Raw genomic sequence first — 6,606 nt, forward strand, 5'->3', positions numbered from 1 at the left:
CTCAAGCTCCTGGCCTTCACCTCCCAACATGTTGGGATTGCAGGCATGACCATCATGCTCCACTCAGAAATATATATTTTCTTTTCTTTTTTTTTGGCTTTAGAGACAGAGTCTCACTTTGTCACTCTCTGTAGAGTGCTGTGGCATCCCAACTAAGTATGACCTGGTTTATCTCATCACCATCTGTCACCAAAAGCAGTCTGCTGATGCAACCTTCAACTCCTGGGCTTAGGCCATTCTCTTGCCTCAGCCTCCCGAGTAGCTGGGACCACAGGCACCCGACACAACCCCCAGCTACTTTTATGTTGGAGTTTGGCCGGGGCTGGGTTCATACCTACCATCCTCAGTATCTGTGGCTAGCACTCTACTCACTGAGCCACAGGTGCCGGCCCCACAGAAATATTTTTTAAATGGAGAAATACATGAGTGAATGGAAAAACATTAGCTCTGCCTTTGAAAGAGAGAGCTCCTAGTGGCTCACGGTTGCACCTTGAGTATAGGTAATCAAGGAACTTCCATCGCCCCAGCTGGGTTGGGGCTAAGGTGCCAGTGTTTTTACAGGCCATCCAGATGATTTTTTATTTTATTATTTTGTTGTTGTTGTTGAGACAGAGTCTCATTAAGTTACCCTAGGCAGAGTGCCATGGCGTCACAGCTCACAGCAACCTCAAACTCTTGGGCTCAAGCGATTCTCTTGCCTTACCCTTCCAAGCAGCTGGGACCACAGGTACCTGCCACAACACCTAGCTATTTTTTGTTGCAGTTGTCATTGTTTAGCTAGCCCAGGCTGGGTTTCAACCTGCCACTCTCATTGTATGTGGCTGGTGCCATAACCACTGTGCTACGGGCGCCGAGCCATGATTTTTATGCTTTGATAACAGTTGGAAAACTGAACTAGGAAAAGGCCCACAAACTAAATGCTGATGTAGGCTAGAGACCTACAGGTGGGGTGATGAATCATTTGGGGTTTTGTGGGGTTCCCCAGTGCTGATGTAAAGGGAAGCTTTCAGAAGGCCCCAGTCACTCAGGTAAGATGGAAAGGGGAATTCTGAAATATCATAGAGATTGCCAAGCATAGGCTAATTTTAGCTGATGGTTAGTTTTCTGTTTTGTTTTGTCAGTGTATGGGCGGCCTCACCACGGAGCAGGTGAGGGTAGTGACGAGGGTAGTGCTGTGGCAGCACACTCTGTGTCTCAACGATGATTTCCTTCTCAGAGAAACCCCAAAGCTCCTTGGAATCAAGGTTAATGTAGATGGCAAATGTGGAGAATGTTGTTATGGAAGTTTGAGCTTTAATCCCCTCCCTTGAACCTCTGCTGGAGGAGCCCCTGACAGGATGAGCAGAACATCTGCTCTTTGGCCTACAGAGGAAGACTTATTCTCCCCAGAGAAAGTGGTGAACCAGAAAGCAGGTTTCACTTCCCTCCTGCTCAGTAATTCCCAACACTGGCCCATTGGAGGTAGCCGGGACAGGGGTGGGAGGGAGCTAGTCCCGAAGCTTTTCCAGCCAATATTTACAGAACCCCAAGAAAATATTCAATTTGTTCTGTGCTTCTGGCTCCTTATAAAAGAATCCCATGGGGCTGGGGTGGTAAGGTGCACCCTCCCTTAGAACCCTTGTCCCTGGAAGCTCACGTGACCAGGGTTCCATGCCTTGGGAGCAGAGAATTCCATCCAGAACCCCTACTGTCCCCACTGTGCCCCTTGTGCACGGGCCACCCTGCTACTCTCACCTGAGCCCCCATCTCAACTGCTAATGTGAGTAGGGGAAACCCGGGCATCCTGGGATTGGAGAGAGGGAAGTAAGGAATGGAACTGCTCTGCTGTTGTTTTCTGTTTAATTTTGTCACTCCTAAATTTCTTTCTTTTTTTTTTTTTTTTTGAGACAGAGCCTCAAGCTATCCCCCTGGGTAGAGTGCCATGGCATCACAGCTCACAGCAACCTCCAACTCCTGGGTTCAAGCGAGTCTCCTGCCTCAGCCTCCCAAGTAGCTGGGACTACAGGCGCCCACCACAACGCCTGGCCATTTTTTGGTTGCAGCCATCATTGTTGTTTGGCGAGCTGGGGCTGGGGATTCGAACCCGCCACCTTAGGTGTATGTGGCTGGCGCCTTAGCCGCTTGCGCCACAGGTGCCGAGCCACTCCTAAATTTCCTTTTCAAAAAATCTTACATTGTGAGGTCTAATAATCTGTATTTTTTTTTTAGAGACAGAGTCTCATTCTGGAGCCCTGAGTAGAGTGCTGCGACATCACAGCTCACAGCAACCTCCAGCTCTTGGGCTTAGGCAATTCTCATGCCTCAGCCTCCCAAGTAGCTGGGAGTACAGGTGCCCACCACAACGTCCGGATATTTTCTGTTGCAGTTTGGTCGGGCCCGGGTTTGAACTCGCCACCCTCGGTATATGGGGCCTGCGCCCTACTCACTGAGCCACAGGTGCCACCCAGGACTAATAATCTTTGCTAGCCATCTCTTGGGCCACATTTAAGGAATCATATTCTCCCTACTAGCGTGATTCTTGGGACTTCAGCACCTAAAAAAGCATTAATCTCTTTTAAACCTGGAGCAACATCACCAAACCCCCTCCTCTTAATCTTAGATGTCATGCCTGGCTTTCCCTTCCCAACTTCCTGTTTCCTTCGCTGCCTGACACTGGGCAAAGGGACATTGTAAATGACGGGGGACTGTCCCAACTTTTGGTACTGTAGGGTAAGCAGGTAGAGGGGTGGGGCCCTAACTGCTGTTTCTAATTACCGTCTATATGGGGGAAAACATGTATGTTTCAAAAGCCAAACAAGCAAGGAAGTGGACCTGGAGACCCCTGGAAACTATGTGTGCCCATGGGGCCATGTGCCTAACACAGTGTATGTGACCGTCCTCTTGGGGAGCTGGAGACCCCTGGAAATGGTATATGTGCCCATGGGGGCCATGTGCCTAAGACGCATGAGACAGTCCTCTGGGGGAGCTGGAGACCCCTCTGCTGCATGGGTGCTTAGGGTGGGCTCCACTGCCCTGCAGACTTGGTAAGTGGAGGAGGCATCCTCTTGCCCCTTCTAACGGCCTAGGACAGATACCCTGGGGCCAAAGCTGAGAGGACAGGGTTCCAGACGTGGAACCCAGGGCAATGGCCACCTTCATGTGCGGTTTCCAGGAGGCTCAGGTGTGGCATGTCTGTGGCAGGCATACAGGCCTGGAAATAACTGGCCTCACCAGGCACGCTGCTCCGTCTAGACTCAGGCTCAGAGAACATCAGTGAGCTGTGTGCCCAGGACAGGGTGGTACCGTAGGTCAAGTTTGGCGAGCTGTCTCATGCTGCGTCCAGTTCCTCAGACTGAGCGGCCTCAGATGAGGAGCCCTCGGGGACCCTGGGTGGGGCATGGATGAGTTCCAGACTGAGCAGGTCAGGTGACAGGCAGGACTGCGCTCAGAGGGTGCACTGCCCTTTCTTGGCTCCTGGTCACTGAAGCTGCCGTGTCCAACACCAGCTCCTCCCTCGCTCTCCTCCCGTGCCCTGTGCAGGGCTCATGTCTCTCCTGACTGCCCAGGGTCCTCTCAGCCCATTGTCTGACTGCCGGCTGCACTCCCGGACTTCAGCTCATGTGCCCTGAGAATCCTCTTCTCCTCCTAACGCTGACCGTTCCTGGGCCTCCCAGCCCCTGTCCTGATGTCCCATGCTCGGCCATGGCCCTTAGGCCTCTCCTCAGCCCTGGCCGTTCTTTGTTTCTCTCACCTTCATCTGACCTCCCTCCTTGCCTGCTGCATGTTTGGCCTCCTTGAGGCTGTTCCTTTAACATCTGAAGACCCTGGGCTTTCCACCCCACTGAGCAGTCAGTCCAACTCACTGGATTTCCCCACCCCCCTGCCCAGTGCAATGCACCTGTGCTGGGACAGAGCTGCCTCTCCTTCCCTGGGCAGAGCTTCCAGTTGAAGCCCCACTGTGTCAGGAGACACACAGACTCCAAACACTGTAGGAGCCTGTCCTTCACTCAACCTGTGTCAGCTGCCCTGTGATGGCGGCTTATTGTGTAGGTAACCTGCAGCCCCTTTCCCATCTCAGCTGTAAACCTGGCACAAATTTAATAATATCTTTTTTTGTTGTTGTTGAGACAGTCTCACTATGTCACCCTGGGTAGAGTGCTGTGGTATCACAGCTCATAACAACCTCAAACTCTTGGGTTTAAGCAATTCTCTTGCTTCAGCCTCCCAAGTAGCTGGGGCTACAGGCTCCTGCCACAACGCCAGGCCATTTTTTGTTGTAGTTGTCATTGTTGTTTTTAGCTGGCCTGGGCGGGGTTTGAACCCACCACCCTTGGTGTATGTGGCTGGCACCGTAACCACTGTGCTACAGGTGCCGAGCCTAATGAATATCTTATTACACCACATTTTATGACACATACATCCTTCATATCATTGCACTCACTGAATATCAGCTTTTATTAATATCAGCTTTTTTTAAAATCCAGCTATGATTTTAAGGCAAAGTCTTTTTTTTTTGTAGAGACAGAGTCTCACTTTATTGCCCTTGGTAGAGTGCTGTGGTGTCACACAGCTTACAGCAACCTCCAACTCCTGGGCTTAAGCGATTCTCTTGCCTCAGCCTCCCAAGTAACTGGGACTACAGGCACCCACCACAATGCCCAGCTATTTTTTTGTTGCAGTTGCTGGGGCCAGGTTTGAACCTGCCAGTCTCAGTATATGGGGCCGGCACCCTACCCACTGAGCCACAGGCACCACTCAAGGCAAAGTCTTTTTTATAGTGAAGATTTAAATGGTTTAAAACATTGACTACTCAGCTCTTAAAATACATATGAGGCTGAGCATGATGGTGCACTCTGGTAGTCCCAGCTACTTAGGGACTGTGGCAGGAGGGTCTCCTATGCCCAGGAGTCTGAGTTCAGTCTGGGCAACATGGCAAGACCCTGTCTCTAAATAAATATTACAAATGAAGTGATAATAGAATAAGTAGTAGAGAAGACTGAGTATACAGCATTATTCAGGAAGACTATAATCGTGATACATTGAGTCTGGCTCCTGAACCCCTGAAATCTCTGGAGTGATGAGTATCTTTCATATGCTAGTAAGATGCAGCTTCAGGGAGGGGGCTGGTCAGGAGGAAGATCAGGGCATGATTAAAGCTGTGGAACTTTGACTGCTACCCCTGCCTTCCAGGTGGAGAGAGGGGCTGATGGCTGAGCAGATCACCCATGGCCAGTGATGAAGTCAGGCAGGTATGCCTATGGAATGCAACCTCCATAATACTCCAGAGGCAGGGCTCAGCGATCTTCCGGATGCCGGCACACGGAGGAGCCTGGCAGGTGGCGCGAGGGTGTGGAAGCTCCTGCCCTTCCCATCTGGCTGTTCACCGGCATCTTCTGTGACATCCTTTATAATAACTGGTAAACATAAGGGTTTCCCTGCATCCTGTGAACTGTCCTGGCAAATTAATTAAAGAGAGGGCAGTGAAATCCCCGATTTATAGCTGATTGGTGAGAATCACAGGTCACAACTGGGGCTTGAGATTAGCTTCTGATGTTGTGGGCAGTCTATGTGACTAAGCCATTAACCTGTGGGCTCTGACACTATCCCTAGGCACACAGTGTCTGGAGTGAGTTAAACTGTAGGAAAGTCCCTTGTTTGCTGGAGAACCTATTGGTTGTGGATAGGGAAAATCTTCTATATTTTGATGACCAGAACTAAAGCACTCTGTGTGGAATATCTTGTTAACTGCACGTGGGAGTAGGAAAAACACTTTGGTTTTCCCATCCCTTTCAAAGACTTTATCTAATACCAAAGAGAAAGGCTGTTTACACTGCACAGAGATGCAGACATCAGGCTCGATTGTCACTGTGCTTCGAATGTGGCCTTGCAGTGCTGTGCTTTTACCGGCAGTAGAACTACATTTGAAACAAGGATCTGTCTTGATAAAAATATGTAAGCTATAAAGAGAAATATCATGTATGCAGCCTAAAAATTGTCCTGACCAAGAAATTCTTTACAGACTTGTTTCTTCTGGCTAACTGGACCTGGAGAAAGAATTGTGAGGCAGGGAGTGATAGCATTTGAAAAGAGTGATCTGCTAGGTAGGAAACAAACTCTGCTCTACAGAACCCAGCTCATTTAAAATGAGGGGAAAAACTGATGGTTGGTTTACAAGGAAATGTGTGACTGAAGCCTGCCTTCTGTACCCATAGCTACCTGCCCACAAGAATGTGGGTCCCTGGTGACAGCTGTACTAATTATAGAAAAACAAGTTGAGTGGAAGAAGATGAATTATGTAAATTTACATTGACTGAGGATCTTGCTGGAGCATTTAGGAATTTTGATTATTAGAAATAAACCAATAGTTTTCTTATACTGGAAAGCAATTAAAAAATGAAGGATAATTTGCTATAGATTTAGAATGAAATCTGGATCAGCCAGAAAAAGACATATTAATAATACTGTAGATTATTTGCCAATAACAGCCATTTTGTGGATTTGAGAGGAGATAGCAAGTGGGTTTTTAGGGGGAAGATTTTTATTTCATTTTTAGTTCATAAAGAATGAAGGTACAAGGGGCGGCGCCTGTGGCTCAAAAGGGTAGGGTGCTGGCCCCATAAGCTGGAG

The sequence above is a fragment of the Otolemur garnettii genome, unplaced genomic scaffold, assembly GCF_000181295.1.
Source record: "Otolemur garnettii isolate 467f Iridium unplaced genomic scaffold, OtoGar3 scaffold00084, whole genome shotgun sequence".
NCBI lineage: Eukaryota > Metazoa > Chordata > Mammalia > Primates > Galagidae > Otolemur > Otolemur garnettii.